Below are 20,716 nucleotides of genomic sequence, written 5' to 3'. Positions count from 1 at the left end.
GTGATAGAAAAAATAACAAACAAGATGCTCAATTTTAATACTCGGTGTTATAAAAAATATAGAGATAACTAAGCTAAAGACATCCAGATTAAAAGGGAAGTAAATTATGTTTATTGGCAGTTGATGTGATCCTGTAGGTAGAAAATCTTAAACAATCCACAGAAGTAGTTTTAGAACTAGTGAACTGTTCAGCAAAACCAGAGAATATAGGATCAATATGCATATCTTGGGCTTCCCAGTGATGCTAGTGGTAAAGAACCTGCCTGCCAATGCAAGAGATGTAAGAGACATGGGTTTGATCACTGGGTCAGGAAGATCCCCTGGAAGAGGGCATGGCAACCCACTCCAGTATTCTTGCCTGGAGAATCCCATGGACAGAGGAGCCAGGCAGGCTACAGTCCATGGGGTCACAAAGAGTCAGACACTAAAGTGACTGAAGTGACTTAGTATGCATGCATGTGTGCATATCTATATACTACCAATGAACTTTTGCAATTAAAATTATTTTATTAACAAAAATTAATATGTATAAATAAATTTAGCAAAATAAGTAAAATACTTATGCATCAGAAATTACAAAACACTGCTAAGGGAAGATAACTTTCTGAGAGAAGGAACATGTTAGCTAAGAAAAGTTAATGAATAAATTTTAATAAATGGAAACTCATCTCCTGATCATTGATTAAAAGGCTTAATATTGTCAAGATGACAGTTCTTTCCAACTTTATCAGTAGATTCAGTTAAACTCTATTGGTATCTCATTCAGATTTTTATAGACATTGATAAACTAATCCAAAAATTTATGTGGAAATTCACAGGACCCAAAATAATCAAAAGTTTTTTAAAAAAAGAACAGAGGAGGACTTCACACTTCCTGATTTAGAACATAATATGAAGCTATAGTAATCAAAACAGTGATAGTAGCATAAAGATAGATTATAGATCAGTGGAACATAATTCAGAATCTAGAGGTAAACTCATACAATTATGAGTCTCCCACATATCAGATATGCTCAATAAAAGAAAGTGAAAGTGAAGTCACTCAGTCATGTCCGACTCTTTGCGACCCCATAGACTGTGGCCTACCAGGCTCCTCTGTCCATGGGATTCTCTAGGCAATAGTACTGGAGTGGATTGCCATTTCCTTCTCCAGGGGATCTTCCCAACCTAGGGCTCAAACCCAGGTCTCCTGCATTGTAGACAGACGCTTTAATGTCTGAGCCACAAGGGAGACCCAAAAGGCTTTAATTCGTAAGGCATTCTGGAAAAAGTTCAAGAATAGAAATCAGAGCAGTTGTTGCCAGGGATGGGGAAGTAGAAGGGTGCTGACCCAAAGGGACATGGGTAACTTCCTAGGGTGATGGAAATTTATATCTTGATTGTGGACATGGATATACTACAGTGAACATTTATGAAACTCAATAAGCCATATACTAAAAAGGGTGAATTCTTTTGTGTGGACATTATCTTTAAACCTAAATCAAAACCCTTATGATTATACAGTGGAAGTGACAAATAGATTCAAGGTATTAGATCTGATAGAGTTCGAAAAACTATGGATGGAGGATCGTGACATTGTATAGGACGCACAGATCAAGACCATCCCCAAGAAAAAGAAATGCAAAAAGGCAAAATGATTCTCTGACTCGAGGTCTTACAAATAGCTGAGAAAAGAGGAGAAGGTAAAGGCAAAGGAGAAAAGGAAAGATATATCTATTTGAATGCAGAGTTCCAAAGAATAGCAAGGAGAGATGAGAAAGTCTTCCTCAGTGATCAATGCAAAGAAATAGAGGAAAACAATAGAATGGGAAAGACTAGAGATCTCTTCAAGAATATTAGAGATACCAAGGGAACATTTCATGCAAAGATGGGCACAATAAAGGACAGAAATCCAATGGACCTAACAGAAGCAGAAGATATTTTGTGTATTCTTGCACAAAAGGATACACAAAAAAACTACACAAAAAAGATCTTCATGACCCAGATAATCATGATGGTGTGATGACTCACCTAGAGCCAGACATCCTGGAATGCGACGTCAAGTGGGCTTTAGGAAGCATCACTACAAACAAAGCTAGTGGAGGTGATGGAATTCCAGTTGAGCTATTTCAAATCCTAAAAGATGATGCTGTGAAAGTGCTGCACTCAATATGCCAGCAAATCTGGAAAACTCAGCAGTGGCCACAAGACTGGAAAAGATCAGTTTTCATTCTAATCCCAAAGAAAGGCAATGCCAAAGAATGTTCAAACTACCACACAATTGCACTCATCTCACACGCTAGGAAATTAATGCTCAAAATTCTCCAAGCCAGGCTTCAACAGTATGTGACCCGTGAACTTCCAGATGTTCAAGCTGGATTTAGAAAAGGCAGAGGAACCAGAGATGAAATTGCCAACATCCACTGGATCATCAAAAAAGCAATGAGTTCCAGAAAAACATCTACTTCTGCTTTATTGACTATGCCAAAGCCTTTTACTGAGTGGATCACAACACACTGTGGAAAATTCTTCAAGACATGGGAATACCAGACCACCTGACCTGACTCCTAAGAAATCTGTATGCAAGTCAAGAAGCAACAGTTAGAACTAGACATGGAACAACAGACTCGTTCCAAATCTGGAAAGGAGTAGGTCAAGGCTATATATTGTCACCCTGCTTCTTTAACTTATATGCAGAATACATCATGCAAAATGTCAGGCTGAATGAAGCACAAGCTGGAATCAATATTGTCAGGAGAAATAGCAATACCTCAGATACACAGATGATACCACCCTTATAGCAGAAAGCAAAGAAGAACTGAAGAGCCTCTTGATGAAAGTGAAAGAGGAGAGTGAAAAAGTTGGCTTAAAACTCAACATTCAGAAAACTAAGATCATGGCAGCTGGTCCCATGACTTCATGGCAAATGGGGAAATAATGGGAACAATGAGAGACTTTATTTTTTGGGCTCCAAAATCATTGCAATGGTGACTGTAGCCATGAAATTAAAAGCCACTTGCTCCTTGAAAGAAAAGCTATGACCAACCTTGACAGCATATTAAAAAGCAGAGACATTGCTTTACCAACAAAGGTCCATCTAGTCAAAGCTATGGTTTTTCACTAGTCATGTGTGGATGTGAGAGTTGGACATATAAAGAAAGCTGAGTGCTGAAGAATTGATGCTTTTGAACTGTGGTGTTGGCCAAGACTTTTGAGAGTCCCTTGTACTGCACAGAGATCCAGCTAGTCAATCCTGAAGGAAATCATTCCTGAATATTCATTGGAAGTACTGATGCTGAAGCTGAAACTCCAATACTTTTTCCACCTGATGCAAAGAATTGACTCATTGGAAAAGACCCTTCAACCTAAGTTTGAATCATCAGTTTCCTAATCTGGAAAATGAGGCTAATATACATTTTCAAGGTTGTGATAAGGATTATATGATACAGTACATATTTGGAACAACCAGCACTTTACCTAACTCATGGGAGAACCTCACTAAATGATAGAGAATAATTAAAATAATGATCTGTGATTGTAATAAGGCTGTCATTAATTGCGAGGTGTCATACCGTTGCTAGGAGCTGCTAAACTTGAGTAAAGACTTACTTTGAAGATACTGTTCTCCTCTAAGAATGCTCATCCATTTAAAAATGTGCCACTACCTGCCAGCCCTGTGCTGCGTGCTGTAAAGGCAGCAGTGAGTTTCTGCTCTCATGCAGCTGACATCTTAGATGGATCTTTAGCGTTCACAGCCTGGGCTGCTTTTACAACTTTATTCCACCAAATGATTATACTTTTAGCAGAACTTCAGTAGTAGAATTAATTCAGCACCAAATCTTTGTGGAGAGGAGGAAGACAGACAAATTAAACACTGGGAGAAATCTTCTGATAGTTAATATTGGCAATATGCACTCAACACCTCTGGGGTAAAAACCTCTCAATCCATCTGTCTCCTCATCCCTAAGACTGAATGAAGTTCGTCATATTGCTGCCGTATTACCAAGTTAAGATCATTCAGTGGAGCCCCAGTCACCAGGTCTTACTTAAAAAACCTTTCCTAGCTAGTATGTTTTCAGAACTTCCCATTTCTTTTTTCCCCCACTCTGGGCTCTGTGTTTCTAGAACACCAAACCCACATTGAGTGGGGGCTCTACCTCGTTAAAACACTTTCACACTCATTTCAGCAAATTCTTTAGGCTCCACATGTTGCCTTTGGTTTTGTTTAGACATAAGAATCCTATCCTGCTGCAAAGATTTTTTTCTCATCATCCCTACATTTGTTTTTATGTTTGGGAATCTTAGCAGTTTCCTAATCTGGACCTCCCATTGGTACCTCTGAAGCTTGTTCCCTAGGATCATGAAGTCAGCTTCATGGAGGTCAATGGCTTTAGGGGGCAGGGCTATTGCTTAGGCCTGAGTAAAGGCAAGGGCTGTGAAAGAGACTGTGAACCAGGCCTTGGGGTGCAGGCTGTTTGCAGTTTGACCTTGAGCCAGAGGGAAGCAGCCCTCTTGCTGAGGGCTGAGGCAGATTGAGGATGAGGCTGAGGCAGATTAGGTATCTTGAACATTATGCACTGTTGCTGCTGCTAAGTTGCTTCAGTCGTGTCCGACTCTGTGCGACCCCATAGACGGAAGCCCACCAGGCTCCCCCGCCCCTGGGATTCTCCAGGCAAGAACACTGGAGTGGATTGCCATTTCCTTCTCCAATGCAAGAAAGTGAAAAGTGAAAGGGAAGTCGCTCAGTCGTGTCTGACTCTAGCGACCCCATGAACTGCAGCCTACCAGGCTCCTCATGCACTGTTACCAAGCAGCAAACTTGCTGAATGTGTGGAAAAGCATACTTCAGGATCCATCAGTGCATTGCTAGTTCTAAGCCTACTAAACATCTTGAGACTATTGCTCCCAATTTAATTTTGCATTTGGAGTCCAGAAGTCAGGAATAACATTGGGTTCAGAGTTACATGACTAATCCTCTTGGTATCAAGTTAGCTTTCATTGGATAAATTACCTAAATTCTAACTAATATGGAAAACATAGTTTTCCAATTCCAAGAATGTCCAGAGGAGAATATGGTTTAAGTAGCTCCCCCCCACCACACACACACACACACACACACATTGTATATCAATAACTTATTTCTGGCTCAATACTTTATTTATAGCTATAGCTGGAGGACAGAGTTATTGGCATAATCTTGGCTAAAGCCATTCTCTTCCTATAGCAAACAATCTCTGTTGAGATGGATTCTCCAAGATTAATAATACTCATGAGCTGAGGCTGAGGGAGAAAAGCAACTTTGTGAAGAGAGCATCCTACTAACTGGTCTCGGCAGTAAATAATGGGCCTGCCAACCAGAGTGTTCTCATGTCAGCTACAAACTGGTGCTTGCCATGGGCACTTGCCATGCATCTCTAAAAGGATTAAATCAGGTACTGCTGCAGCTGCTGGGTTTTAACACCCCCTGAAAGGAGTTCAGGGTGGAGTGCAGAAATGAAGCACTCTGTGCTCTGGAAAGAACTGGTGGAACAGGTCCTCAGGTACTTAGATATTTTCAGGAGTATATTTTATGAGTCCAATTCTCGTATCTCCTCATATCTAGAAAAGCTCTTAAATTCTTCATGGTGATGACTGTTCCTTGTGACTAGCAGAAGCCTTCTGCAAAAGATATTTACTTGGTTGCATGTACGGCCCCTTCACCAAAATCACATATTTACTGTCCTTTCCCCACCACATCTTTGGAGCAGTTTCTCAGAGCTATCTGAAATGCTATCTTCCTGGCTATTGTCCTCATTTTCCCCCAAATATAATTTAACTCACAACTCTCACCTTGTGCGTTTTTTTTTTTTAAAGTCAACACCATGTCCATCAAGAAGTTATAAGCTTATGTAATTCAGCAGATAACTGTCAGAAAGGTCGATAATCTTAATTGTAAACCTCACTGTATAAATGCATAGCTTAAAAAGAATCTATACATATTCACGTATTGTAGAAGAGTTCCTAAACATATGTATGTATGCTCAGTCATTCAGTCTTGTCCAACTCTTTGCAACCCTATGGACTGTAACCCACCAGACTACCCTGTCCATGGGATTTTCCAGGCAAGAATACTGAAATGGGTTGTTATTGCCTCTTTGAGGGGATCTTCCCGATCCAGGGATAAAACTTGCGTCTCCTATATATCCTGCTTTGGCTGGTGGCAGTTTCTTTACTATTGAGCCACCTGGGAAGCCCCAGAACAGTTCTTGTACAAAGCCTTAATTTTGCCCTCTACTTTAGGATTATTGGTTGTTCTTTGCTTCTTAATAATATTCTTTATTTGTAAGTAACCTAAAAATGTAGTTTCTCTAATATGTAAGTGGAAAAGCCCTCATTTTATCTTCATTTCAAATGACACTTCCCTTGCTTAACTGTGGAGTTTAGAGGGAACTTGGGCTAAGAGACAGCTGCCTGAAATGATGCATTGGAGTACTGAATGCATAAGCAACACTTGCTACCATCTTAAGCAATAAGGTTGTCCTCTTTCTACCCTAAAAGCACAGTATCCTATTGCCCTGTTTACTTGTAGTCTTTCTTACTTAGTCAGAGATCCAGAGTATCAGTACTAAGGAATCCTTACTGCTTTTGACTTTAACTCCACTCTGACATTCATTAAAGGAAGTACTGATACTTCAAGAGACTAAACAGAATTTCTGAAATCTGTAAATATTTTCACTCCAGACATACCTGAGGCATCTCTATACCCAAAATACTAGGAAGCTCTCAAGTTTTTGAAAATTCTCTCACATCCACTTGAGGTAACTGTGATTTCTGAGTCATAAATCGCTTCCTTTCAAGACAGTTCTAGGAAAATATCCAGAGACAGTCACAAAGATAACCATCTAAATGTCCAGGCTGATAATGTGAAAAAAGTATTTTCGATGCTGTTTTGGCTGTCTTCCTTCATATTGTGCTTCCAGGAAACCAAGGCCTTTTCAGGTTTCAGAATGAAGAGAGCACTGGCTTCTTAAATACTTGAAAGTAATTATGCATTCTACCAGACAGCTTAGGGGAAGTTGTAAGGGAACCATTTCCATCTCAATGTAAATCGTATTTTGCCTCTGTAGATGTATTCTGGCAGAAAGCGTCCTCATTCCAATAGCATGCCCTATTAGGTCTTAAAGCAATAATTAAGCTTGCTTTTCTGGTTTTTGTATTTTTCTTTCATTTTTTACATTTCAAAGATGACTTCTAAGTTTGCTTTCCTTGGGTTCCATCTCTAATATCCCTAGAATATTTCAGATGGATGAGGTAGTCATGAAGTGAAGTGAAAGTGTTAAGTCACTTAGTCGTGTCCAACTCTTTGTAACCCCAGTGGACTGTAGCCCTCCAGGCTGCTCTGTTCATGAAATTCTCCAGGCAAAAATATAGAATGGGTAGCCATTCCCTTCTCCAGGAGTTCTTCTCGACCCAGGGATTGAACCCAGTTCTCCTGCATTGCAGGAGGATCCTTTACTATCTGAGGCACCAGAGAATAGACTGCTAATTTTGTTTCACTTGGTAAAGAAATACCTCTTTAACTACCGTTCCAGGTTAGATACCTGTTGACCTAGTAACAATTGTCTGTCTGTGTTTTTATCATCCATAAGTTAACTGGTACATTGATTCTAAAAATGGTCCCTCCTAACTAACATTAACTAGACCTCCTAACTAAATCCCCTACGATTACACAGTGGAAATGAGAAATAGATTTAAGAGACTAGATCTGATAGACAAAGTGCCTGATAAACTATGGACAGAGTTTCCTGACATTATACAGGAGACAGGGATCAAGATGATCCCCATGGAAAAGAAATACAAAAAAGTTAAATGGCTGTCTGAGGAAGCCTTACAAATAGCTGTGAAAAGAAGAGAAGTAAAAAGCAAAGGAGAAAAGGAAAGATATATTCATTTAAATGCAGAGTTCCAAAGAATAGCAAGGAGAGATAAGAAAGCCTTCCTCAGTGATCAGTGCAAAGAAATAGAGGAAAACAACAGAATGGGAAAGACTAGAGATCTCTTCAAGAATATCAGAGATACCAAGGGAACATTTCATGCAAAGATGGGCTCGATAAAGGACAGAAATGGTATGGACCTAACAGAAGCAGAAGATATTAAGAAGAGGTGGCAAGAATACACAGAAGAACTGTACAAAAAAGATCTTCATGACCCAGATAATCACGATGGTGTGATCTCTCACCTAGAGCCAGACATCCTGGAATGTGACGTCAAGTGGGCCTTAGGAAGCATCACTATAAACAAAGCTAGTGGAAGTGATAGAATACCAGTTGAGCTATTTCAAATCCTGAAAGATGATGCTGTGAAAGTGCTGCACTCAATATACCAGCAAATCTGGAAAACTCAGCAGTGACCACAGGACTGGAAAAGGTCAGTTTTCATTCCAATCCCAAAGAAAGGCAATGCCAAAGAATGCTTGAACTACTGCACAATTGCACTCATTTTACACGCTAGTAAAGTAGTGCTCAAAATTGTCCAAGCCAGGCTTCAGCAATATGTGAACCGTGAACTACTATATGTTCAAGCTGGTTTTAGAAAAGGCAGAGGAACCAGAGATGAAATTGCCAACATCCACTGGATGTTGGAAAAAGCAAGAGAGTTTCAGAAAAAGATGTATTCTGCTTTATTGACTATGCCAAAGCCTTTGAGTGTGTGGCTCACAATAAACTGTGGAAAATTCTGAAAGAGATGGGAATACCAGACCATCTAACCTGCCTCTTGAGAAATCTCTATGCAGATCAGGAAGCAACAGTTAGAACTGGTCATGGAACAACAGACTGATTCCAAATAGGAAAAGGAATATGTTGCTGCATATTCTCACCCTGCTTATTTAACTTATACACAGAGTACATCATGAGAAACTCTGGGCTGTAGGAAGCCCAAGCTGGAATCAAGGTTGCTGGGAGAAATATCAATAACCTCAGATATGCAGATGACACCACCCTTATGGCAGAAAGTGAAGAACTAAAGAGCCTCTTGATGAAAGTGAAAGAGGAGAGTGAAAAAGTTGGCTTAAAACTCAACATTCAGAAAACTAAGATCATGGCATCTGGTCTCATTACTTCATAACAAATAGATGGGGAAACAGTGGCTGACTTTATTTTTGGGGGCTCCAAAATCACTGCAGATGGTGATTGCAGCCATGAAATTAAAAGACACTTACTCCTTGGAAGGAAATATATGACCAACCTAAACAGCATATTCAAAAGTAGAGACAAAAAAAAAAAAGCAGAGACATTACTTTGCCAACAAAGGTCCATCTAGTCAAGGCTGTAGTTTTTCCAATAGTGATGTATGCATGTGAGAGTTGGACTATATAGAAAGCTGAGTGCCGAAGAATTGATGCCTTTGAACTGTGGTATTGGAGAAGACTCTTGAGAGTCCCTTGGACTGCAAGGAGATCCAACCAGTCCATCCTAAAGGAGATCAGTCCTGAATGTTCATTGGAAGGACTGATGTTGAAGCTGCAACTCCAATACTTTGGCCACCTGATGCGAAGAGCTGACTCATTGGAAAAGACCCTGATGCTGGGAAAGATTGAGGGCAAGAGGAAAAGGGGATGACAGAGGATAAGATGGCTGGATGGCATCACTGACTCAATGAACATGAATTTGAGCAAACTTTGGGAGATAGTGAAGACAGAGAAGCCTGACGTGCTGCAGTTCATGGGGTCAAAAGAGTCAGACACAGCTTAGCAAAATAACAACAGTAAAGTGATAGCTCTCTGATGTGGAATTGTGTTTTGAAGGATAACTTAATTCAGCTCTCAGATTCTACCACCGCAACTCACATCCTTAGGTGCTCAGAGTCTGTGATGTTATGCTAAATTCTGTACTTACACTGAGTTCTAGTCCCAGGAATAGAACTTTCTTTTTAGAAGAGAGAGTTCCCTGTGAGCAGAACTTTCCTTTATTAATAAAAGAATTACATAGAATTAGATTTGATTCCTACATTTGTTCACTCCCTGGCTATTTGACTGTGAAATTCACTTGATGAAAACTCCAGGTTTTTAAAAGATAGATAATAATAGAAATTTCAGAAGACTGAAAAGAAAACAGGTATGTGTATAAAGCACCCACCAAAGTGTATACACACAGGTAGGCACATGAGTAACACTGATTATGATAATGTTCCTGCTGAAAAAGGACAGGTGGAAAGAAAAGGAAAAAGGAAGAGCAGTGAGAGGAGGGGGAGAAGCAGAAATAAGAGGGAAAAAAGGGAAGAGCTGGAGCATGTAATGGGAGAAATAATGAGATTGCACCATTTTGCGAGGGCTTTCCAAGTATCTCTTTCCTTCATCTACCAGTTCTCATCTTTGGTGTAATTGCAAAGCATAACGAGACTCTGAGAGAGTTTGTTTCCTCTTCCCCCACCTCCCCCAGGAGAAGCCCATAGAAGCTGCTTCTCACTTTTTCTGTGCTGGCTTTGCCCCATCTTTTGACCTCCTTTCTGCATTAGTTCACCTCCCCAGCACCACTCCATCCTATAGCTTGAGAGCTTCTCTACTAGCATCAGGATTTCCTGATTCATGAGAACCCTTTATCCACAGCCTGTCTAATGGTTGTCTCAGTCCAGTTAGATAACGTTGGAGTTAGATTTGAAATTTAAATAGAGTTAGAGGCTGCTGTCTCTGTTTTGTAAACTGCATGTTAAGGAAAAAAATTCCCACTGATTTTTGTCTAGTAAATTTAACTGTCCTAAGTTAAAATTAAGAGAAAAGAGTAACTGGAACACTGAGAGAGCAAATGTAGAATAAACATAGAAGTTAATTCTCCGCACAACTATTCTTTAAACTCTAATAGCCAGTAAACGTAAACATGAAGTGACAGTTTCTTCATTACGAATGTAAACACACGAAGAAACTTACCCAGCAGCAGTTTAAAACAAACCAAGAGATAAAACCTCTTCGTTTGCTTATGCCTGAGCCTTTTTCACAATGGCTGTCTTTCTTTTTGGTTTATTATTTCCTACCTTAGCACTGTGGCTATCAAATATATAGTTACTGAAAGAATTAAGCCTGGTGCAAAATAATTCTAGAGTCAATGAAGAAAGAAAAATACTTTTCACATAACTTTCAAATTATGGAAAACCTAGTTAAAATGTATTTTCATCCAGAATACCAATTTTTTGCCTCAGGCCTAACCATTAGTTTGTTCAAACCACGGATGAATCAGGCAGGAATCTCTGGGCATATCTGTTGTAGGGAAGAAGAGCCACCCACACTCACAGGAGGAGATGTTTCCCATTCCTTGTTGAGTAGGTTTCATAGCTATGCAATCAGGGTCACTTTCCTGCACTTTCTTTGATAGACAATTCTTTTGATCAAACAGAATTCTTTCAATCTTTTGTACTTTGTTCTGTTATAATGCAACAAGAATAAAGGAACGTTAGTTGCTTCGTGAGTGGGTGACACTGGTTAGAACTGCCTTCAGAGGAAAGTCTGAAACTCAGATGAGCAGTGCCTAAATGGCCTATTGCAGGCTTAGCATGCAGACAGCTGAGCATAATTCAACACGTTTCTGCGTCTCAACTGTTGCTCTTGTCAAATATTCTTACTCGTTTTTGGATAATTTTCACGTTATTCTTCTTGAGGTTCTGCTGAAATAGCTCGTTCTTTCTCTCATATGTGTGTGTGTATAAAACTTTTGTGTATAAAAGTTAGCATCATTATGTGCTAATTGCTTATGCTAATTGGGAAATATTAAGGTAAACGATGTGCATTTTAACTAAAGTGAAAGTGAAAGTCGCTCAGTCATGTCCGATTCTTTGCGATCCCATGGACCATACAGTCCATGGAATGCTCCAGGCCAGAATACTGGAGTTGGTGGCCTTTCCCTTCTCCAGGGGATCTTCCCAACCCAGAGATAGAACCCAGGTCTCCCTCATTGCAGGGGGATTCTCTACCAGCTGAGCCGCAAGGGAGGCCCTTTAACTGGAGTAGGTGGTTTAAATGACTCCATTTCAAAGACAACTTCACTTCAGTCATTCTAATTTTTAAATCTGCCTCTAAATACTTCCATTCCCAATAGCAAAATAAATAAATGGACTAACAAACAGGTCTTACTGCAACAGCAGTAATATATTATTTTACTTAAAGAAAAAAGTGAGATTTCAAATGTGCAGAAGGTCTAGGATGTTACCACCACTTTTAGAAATGTATATACATTATTTGCTTTTTAAAACATAAGCTTGAACTCAAGCAGATTCGCATCTTCTCAAATAAATTGATGAAGTTCAAATAAGTTACCCATAGTTGCACAATTTTATTATATTTATCACACTGTCATAATTTTTGTTAATCTACCCTACATGAAATTGCCTATAATTTTAATAAGCCTATATATAACATTTTGTATTCTGCATTCATGTACACATTTCCTTATATTAATGTAACTTTCATACTTATTATAGCAATAGAGCATAATATATTTAATAATACAGCATTCCATAGTGTTAAAACAGTTCCCTTTTGTTAGGTTATGGTATTAATAATAGCAGTTATAACACCTACCACTTACCAACTGTTTACACAATGAGTGTTCTGTTAAGCACGTCTTTTTACAAAGTAGAGACCATGCCTAGTTTGTTATGTGGAACACCTTGACTTTAGAATTTGGTAGACTTCGGTCTCAACTTCCTGTGTGATGATTAATCAAGGAAAAAATTCTATTTTGATTCCTCACTTTCAGTTTTCTCCTCTGAAAAAAATAAGAATAATAATAACTGACTTACAGGTTGTTATCTACCAGAGTGTGACACATGGTAAATGTTCAAGATATGGGAGAAGATTGTTCTTGGGAACTACTTCTAAAAATTATTTAACCAACTGTATAAAATGAAGATATTTATATGATTTTGTGCATATTTCTATATGGATTTCCAGGATAATTAAGTAGTCAGGATCAGCAACTATATGCTAAGTGTCCTTTTTTTTTTTAAATCAAATCCTCACTATCTTTCCATCATTCTTCTTTTTTTCATTCTTTATTTATTCTTTAAAAAAATAATAGAGCCTATTATAACCAAGCATTTATGAAGTCACTGCTTGACTCCAGGTTGCATCTGGCATGGAGATGCTGTCTGTTCAACAAGCATCAGGGCACAATCTCTGCTGTAAGGCCAGTGAATAGGCAGAAATGTAGGCAGATATAGTTGTTCACATGTCTGTCTTCTACAGGAGGCCGTAGTTGGTCATCTTAATGTATCATATCAATGCACTTGGCCAAGATATAGCCTCCTGGGAAAGACACATGTAAATAAAAAAGAATACAATATTAATCATAAAAATAGGTTTATACACAAAATGTTGTGACTTTATATTTTTTGTCTAAGGGATTAAGGAGGTTGCAGGATTCATTTCTGAATTAAATTTTTAAGTAAATACCAATTTACCCGTTAAATAGAGAGGAGTCCAAAGTTTAAAAGGTATAGTCCACCCAGCAAAAACAAGATGCAAAGTCAAATATGACAACATGAAAGAGACCTACCATTTTCCTACAGCTGTAATGACTGTGGTAGACGATTAGTGTTAGGGTAAGAGGGTGAGAAAGTAAGCAGGATCAGAAACTACATAGAAAGCTGGTACATATCCTGTGCCTCCTATGTGACAGGCAGTATGCTGGACATTTTATGCATATTTGGTCCTACAGTTCTCAGAATAACCCTATTTAAGAAGTGATGGAAATAAGACTTTGAATAGAAAGTCAGTTGTCCAAGGTCATACAGCAAGAAAGATAGTGGAATTGATGTTCAGACCCAAGTCTTTGAGATCAAAACCCCTTTTCTTGTCATCAAGATGCAATGAATATTTAAATAGGAAACCACTTAAGTGTCTTTTCATTTGTTTTGGTTTAATTAACTTCTCTGAAGATAAATCTTTGGGATTTTATTCTGTATTGTCTCAAACTTCATCAAAAGCATGGAGTGGTTGTTCTAGAAAACGTATTTAACTTTTCTTTGATATTCTTCAAATGAAAATGCTTCCTCTCCGTATATTTTCATGTATTATGTAGCAGATTCTTTTTAATATAGTTCTTATGCTTTGTTTTGTTTTGCTTCATCCCCTGTTTATCTGTTATTAGATATGATCCACTATTTGCTTTTCTATGGGATCGATGGAGTGTCTTTCACCTGCTTTAGGATGCCTCTGTTTTCTCTCTTAATCTTTCTAAGATCTTCAGCAAAGAAAACAACAAAAAATGAACCAAAAAAAAGAAAAAAAAATGATTATCTGCCTTTCTAGAGGCTGGCACATACAGGGAGAGAATCAGAGCCTGGAGATTTGATTTTCTTCATGAGAAATTCATTCTGTCATACTGAAAAATAACATTTATTCTTGTGGCTGGATTTCTCCATCCATCCTCATTGGTCCAGCCTGTAGCCTGTATGCCAGACTGAGTATGGCTGAATCTACTCTCTTTTCTGGTACTTCCCCCGGGAAGAACCCCCGTGCCCCCAGAAAAAGCCCTGCTATACTCATAATACTGCACTGCACTGGATCTATATAGGGAAATGGATTCCCAGCTTCCAATCTGCTTCCAATCTGCTCTAAAGCACCCCCTTTCTTTAATATCATCCCTTCCAAATTGAGAACTAATAATTCTCTAGACCAGAAATCAGCCTATGATATCTGTAAAGGGTCAAATAGTAAATATATTTTAGCCTTTCAAGTAATACTGTTCTTTTACAACCTCTCAACATTACTGTTATAGCATAAACGTAACCAGAGACAATATATACGTGAGATGTTGTGGCTGTATTCCAATAAAACTTTATTTATAGACTCTGAAATTTGAATTTCAAATAATTTACACTTAAATGATTCCTTTGATTTCCTCCAACGATTTAAAAATGTGAAAACCATTTTTAGCTCACAGGCAGCAGTCTGCAGTTTGCCAGCCCTTGCTCTACACAGGCAGGATGCTTGCTTCTTCTGCAGGGTAAATTGGAATCTGACCATCATGGTCTCCAGTTTGACTGCTTTCTCTACAGCATCTCCAATGCAGAGTGGCACTTTGTAGTTTCTTGTGATGTGCAGTTTCTACCTGGAGTCTTTAGCTATTTTAGTTTTCTCCTCTATCTTTGTGTCCTCCCCTCTTGAGATCTCGTCACAGGCAAGGTGCTTAGACTGTGTTAGCAGTTAGTATCTGATCTAGAAGTGAAAGATGGATTGTGTTTTTTTCTCTCTCTCTCTGGAAAATTTTTGTTATTTTACCTTTTTTGTTCTTCAGAAACCTCTCCAACTGAACTAAATTAAACTGCCAAATAGTTTGTATTTCTTTTAATGATATATATTTGAACTTCATTCACATGATTTTTAGATGATTCTTCTTACTCTTTCCTCTTGAGATTGTGTTGCAAACAGGAAGATACTTCTGGTAAGTAAAGGAAAGAATTGACAAAGCAAAAGTGTGACTTGAGACTTTCTCTTTTTCAGTTTCTACTTTTGTTGTTGCTGTTATTCATTTACTTAATCAACAAATATCTGTGTGTACCCAAAAGATCTTACATTTTGACAAAGATGAGTAGAATACCGTATTTGTTTTCTAGGATACTAAATGTGAAACAGAGATACGTGTTTTTATAATCCTCTTGATATCTGTTATTTATACCATAAGTCATAGGGAGCACAAGTCAGCATAGGAAGAAGTGTGTGCTTGGCATACTCCACGTGATATGAAAAAGAAGCATAGATTATAGAATAGGGCCCTGCTTGCAGCCTTAAATATTGTTAAATGAAGGGATTACCTGCACTGCAATGCTGTTGTCAAGACTGAATGAAATTTTATACACAGACATGTTGTAAGTGCTTAGCATATAACATCCCCCCCCAAATTTACAACAGAATGTTAAATGTTTTGGGTTAGGTTTTTATTGATAAATTTATAACCTTCCAGTAATGTGATACAGTTTACTACTTTTTGTTACTTCTTAATCACTATATAATGTCTAATCACTAAACTTTTTACTTCCTTACTGATTTAAGTAGTATGGTTCCACTGCTGTACTACTCATTAGCAGAGTTGTATAAATTAAAGCCCTTTCATTGGATTGCTTGTCAGGTGTCTTTTTGTGTTTTAATGCTGCAGGTTGTAAAGATGCTCTTGTACAAATGGCACAAAATGGTATCTACTGACCAACTGTCTTTTCTGTATGTGTCTGCTTAGGTCTGAACAGTGATGGCACTTATTTCTGTTACGAGTTTCTCAGTGGACTGTGGATTGACTGAACCATACCCATTCCCATCATGATGTATACCACCAAGGCTCCTCACTAGTAAGTCATTCTCTATTCAGTATCACTTGTGTGGTTATATATTGAGATTGTCAACACAGTATGCATTTATCTTGCAAAAAACATGTAAGACACGTGCATTGGTGTTACTCTTATGAAACGTGGCTAGACAGTCTGTGTACCAACCAATTGCAAAATGAAAAAGTACATTTAGATCCATCTATCATATATTTTTACTTTTTGATATATATGGTATATCTAAATAGGCAGAATTCAGAAGTATAGAATTTTACCTCCTTTTTAACTGAATGAAAGTAGTCACTGGAAAGTTTCAGTGACTTTTGGTTCTGTCATCTGATATAAATCTGGCAGTGTAAGACAGAAAAATCTTATTTAGCTTAATATTTTGAAACAGGTCAATTTTATTGCAGTTTTTCCTAACAGGGTATCTGATATACTTCCACTTACACAGGTATCATATGGTAATTGACATGGGATATCTATGGTGTCATTGAAAGGAAATTCTACTCAATTCCCTTAATTTTAGTTCCAGCCCCAATATTTATCATCTAACTAGTCCCTTAAATCTTTAGGACCCAGTTTCTTCATCTACGAAATGAGAGGCAGACATTCTGCTTTGCCTAACTCATAAGATTGCTTTAAAGGATAAATGAGATCCTGATGTGAAATTATTAACAGTAAAACCCCATAAAAAATAGATGATATCTGTGGCTCACTAATACCACAAGTAGGAAGGTAGGGAAAAAAATCACAATTTTCTTTTAAAATTGGTTAATAGTGTCAAATATTTTATACATTATTCACCTAAGAGATAAATGATAAGATTACACTTAAATGAATGACCCCAATTATTTTTTTTGTATTTGAGAAAGTTATGATTAAATGAGGAGCACATGTTCCTCACATATACTTGCATACACAAATCCCCATCAACCATATAATTAGGCTTCTAGTTCTGACCTCCAGAATATTTACTCCATTAAAGTTTATTTTTAGGTGTTTTATACTTAGAGGAGACAAGACACAAGATACTTTTTTTTTTTAAACTTTACAAATTGTATTAGTTTTGCCAAATATCAAAATGAATCCGCCACAGGTATACATGTGTTCCCCATCCTGAACCCTCCTTCCTCCTCCCTCCCCATACCATCCCTCTGGGTCATCCCAGTGCACTAGCCCCAAGCATCCAGTATCGTGCATCGAATCTGGACTGGCAACTTGTTTCACTTTTTATGTGTAATTTCATTTCAGGATACCAAGAGGACAATGTAGAAATGCAGTCAGATATTACTCATTCAGTTTTAATATATTAAAATTTTTGTTTCTTGAAATATCTATAACACCTCATCTGATCATCCCCTTTAGCCAACAGAATGCAGCACTAGTCTGTTTAAAATAAAAAACGGAAAATGAAAATTTTGACAAATGTATTTAGTAATATAGAGAAAGACTTTTCCATTAAAACTGAATGAATTATTATATAATCAGGCCAGTACAATAAAAGTGGTTTGCAAGTTCTTTTCCAGAAATTGGATATGATTACCATTGAAGAGGCAATGGTTTATTGCTGCTGCTAAGTCGCTTCAGTCGTGTCCGACTCTGTGCGACCCCATAGACGGCAGCCCACCAGGCTCCCCCGTCCCTGGGATTCTCCAGGCGAGAACACTGGAGTGGGTTGCCATTTCCTTCTCCAGTGCATGAAAGTGAAAAGTCAAAGTGAAGTCGCTCAGTCATGTCCGACTTTTAGCAACCCCATGGACTGCAGCCCACCAGGCTCCTCCGTCCATGGGATTTTCCAGGCAAGAGTACTGGAGTGGGGTGCCATTGCCTTTTATTATGCAGATAAAATTTTTACATATAAGTGAAACAAAAATCTTAATTAACAGATAACATACAGTCACTTGCTTATATTGTAGCACGGTGCTTAAGTATGGTGGGGTGAGGCAGGGCTAGAGTCAGATTGCCTGGGGTTGCAACCCAGTTTCATCGTTTTCCAGCTCTGCAGTGTTGGACAGGTCATTTAATTGCTCTTTGCCTTAGTTTCCTCATCATAAAATGGGTCTACTAATGAGTAGTTATTTCATAGGATTGTTGTGTGAATTACATGAGTTAATTTGGTTGAGCACTTAGCAGCAGCACTGTGTGACACTTGTTAGGTAATCAGTCAGCATTAGTGATTATTATTCACTGGATAAGCATGGAATTACGGTGCTAACTATAGGTTTTGGAATCAGAAAGCCCTAGGTTCAAAACCATTTATGAATTAATGGTGAAATCTAGAGTAGTAACTGAACTATTTGAATTCTTAGTTTCTGAGAAATAAAATGAAAATAATTAAAATATACTCCATAATGCTTTTGTTAAGATGGTTTAACACAATATCTGGCACCTTTGTTGGGAATTTTGAAGGTATATTCACAGAGTACTATTTAATGCAATTGTAAAATAATGTACATCAGAGATGCTCTGTTTCTGAAAGTGTCTTGCCATATGTTATATTTAGGGGACTTTAAGAAATGTGTCCAATTACAGGATTTGCTCTGTCCGATCCAGAATTTCAAAAAAGACAAACAGATAATTTAAATCAAATTACAAGTATAAGCAACAAATATGACATCCTGATTTAAAAAATGAAAATGACCCATTGCATTTGAAAATATGTGGGTTATTTTCAAATATCTTTTGATATTGATTTCTAACATAACTTCCACAGTGATGAGAGAGCAGGCTTTGTATTATTTCAATATCCTTAGACCATGAAATTTTTGCCCTTTGTTTTATATCCCTGTATAGGTTCCTTGTCTCCTGGTTTATAGACTCTGGGAACCTAAATAGAATTTATATCCTGCTGTTGTATGAAAATTGTATAAATCTTAATTATGTTGAAGTGGTTCATAGTGCTTTTCAGGTCTACTATATCCTTCTACTTTTCTGTCCATTCATTCTATTAATTTTTGAGAGCTTGATATTGAAATTCCAACTAAAAATCTTAATTTTTCTAATTAAAAATAATTGTAATATAGAGTGGGACTATACGTAGCTTTGTTCTGTATTTTCCAAGTCTTCTATAAATGTATTATCATACTTTCATAATTTAAAAAAAATTAAAGTAACAGAAATCCATTGACTGTTTTTTAGGCCTAACAGGGAATATCAGCTCCTTATTTGTTAGGCAGATTGGGCTGTTACTGCATTTAAAATGACTTTCCGGACAGAAAGGGAAGAAAGAAAGGAGATGGAAAAATAGAATATGTGTCACAAAGTGGTGGAGAAGGAGAGTTTAAACTTCCGTTTTCATAATCCTATGCTCTAAAACAGACTGCATACTTGTTATTATGAAGAAATTTAAAATATTTTCTTTTGGACTTGTGTTGGACAAAATTCAGTGGTTGGAATAGGTGGCAATTTTCAAATGAGTCATGAGTTGTTTCCAAGGTGGGAAGTACTGATAAATTGGGGCCGTAATCCAGGAGTGGATTGTGGCTGGCTGCTGTGTATCACTCGGAACAGAAAGCCGAGTCTCTTTCCCTCACGTTTTAGTTATAAACCATCTGAAACAATGGCGATGTTCGCTCAGTCCATCTCTGTATCCATCCACATCAGCCTCCAGAGAGTATTTCACATGTAAATGGAACCCGACTTGTCCATAACTTGGATTATAACATTATTGAATGCTTCTGTGCACACTCTCCTTTATTCTTGTTTATTTTTTCAATAACTTTAGCTTTTATCAAGTTTGCACCTGACGAGGAAAATCATGTTTGTGGAGAAAGCTTTTGAGGGTAAAGGTTTTGGAGGTAAATTCCTAGGTCGGAGCCCACAAACCATGGATGTAGGGTGAGGCTTGGCTGCTGCTTTGCTGTCCCTGCATGGGACCCTAGGTGGCCAGATGCACTGACGAATCTGGTGCTTTTCTGTCCTGCTTCTCCTGGGCTCTGCCTTATCTCATGCTTTCAGTCCTTCAGCGTGGCCACCATTCATATTTTGAACTCTCATATTAGGATTTCACATGTAACAAAATGAAAAAGCAGCATCGTGGTGTTGGAATATCAGCTGTACTGGACAGACAGATGCTCATATGTCCTTGCTTATTTTCATAATCTTTATAGATTTGTGATGTTTATATTAAACATTTTCATGAATTTAGAAGTCTCCTTCTAAAGGAGTCTGACTTAGATGTCAGTCTAGTACTTGATAAAAGGTATCTCTAAAAACTAGAGAGAAGTGCCAGAATTTGGAGGAGACATGGGGTATTCAGAAGGCAGGAGTACTGGAGTGGGTTGCCATTTCCCTCTCTAGAGGATCTTCCTGACCCAGGGATCAAACCCAGGTCTCCCGCACTTTAGGCAGTCGCTTTACCATCTGAGCCATCAGGGAAGTCCATTCAGAACTGAAGTCTCCTCTAAACTGGAGACAGGAGATTGAAGTGTTTATCAATGGAACTTTA

General features: G+C 38.0%; 1 protein-coding gene across 4 annotated transcripts in view; it reads left to right on the top strand.

Annotated features, from left to right (window-relative positions):
- The window catches only part of CHRM3 (cholinergic receptor muscarinic 3), a 558,540-nt gene that overhangs the window by 138,016 nt on the left and 399,808 nt on the right, over positions 1-20,716 (top strand). For all 4 annotated transcript variants that reach the window (XM_086381534.1, XM_086381537.1, XM_086381536.1 and 1 more), the window contains exon 2: positions 16,182-16,290. The gene's annotated coding sequence lies outside the window, so the exon portion shown is untranslated. The remainder of the gene's footprint in view (positions 1-16,181; positions 16,291-20,716) is intronic.

This window comes from Bos grunniens, chromosome 28 (assembly GCF_055505025.1).
Source record: "Bos grunniens cultivar Pamir isolate PY7600 chromosome 28, Bosgru_T2T1.0, whole genome shotgun sequence".
NCBI lineage: Eukaryota > Metazoa > Chordata > Mammalia > Artiodactyla > Bovidae > Bos > Bos grunniens.
Note: the sequence above shows the minus strand (reverse complement) of the source record. Positions and strands in the feature narration are given on the sequence as shown.